This window comes from Mus pahari, chromosome 13 (assembly GCF_900095145.1).
Source record: "Mus pahari chromosome 13, PAHARI_EIJ_v1.1, whole genome shotgun sequence".
NCBI lineage: Eukaryota > Metazoa > Chordata > Mammalia > Rodentia > Muridae > Mus > Mus pahari.
Genome location: NC_034602.1, coordinates 24,853,197 through 24,853,739, shown reverse-complemented (window position 1 = coordinate 24,853,739; position 543 = coordinate 24,853,197).

Here is a 543-nt window from a genome sequence, read left to right as displayed (position 1 = left end):
CACACACACACACACACACACACACACACACACTCACACACGCACACACACCAGGGCTAGCTCTGCTATGCTGCCCAGGCGAGATGCACGGCCCTCTCTCCCAAATGCTGCAGCCGGTGAGGGGCAGGGACATCTCTCCTGCTCTCATGACCCCAGGTCATGTTAAGGGTTGAGGGCATCTCCCTCGAATTCAGTCCACCCCACAGCAGATGAGTGGCAGGGTCAGTTCTCCCATGTTCATGCCCTTGGGGCCAGCTCACACCCCCCTCCCTGCCAACATGCACCCCTGCCAACAGGGCCCGCTCCACTGTGCTGCCGCTGTGAGAAGTGGAGAGGGCTCTCCAGAATGCTGCAGCCCAGTGAGGGATGGAGCTGGTTACGCACAGCCCCCTGGACATCCACGTGGTACCAGGCAGCTTCGGAGACCAGGGACATATAGCCCCATGGTCTCTAGTGGTAATATGAGCATGGGCATCGGCATAGACCCCCACTGCTGCATAGCCCCTGACCCAGACCTGACTCTCTGAGGCAGCATTGGTTGGG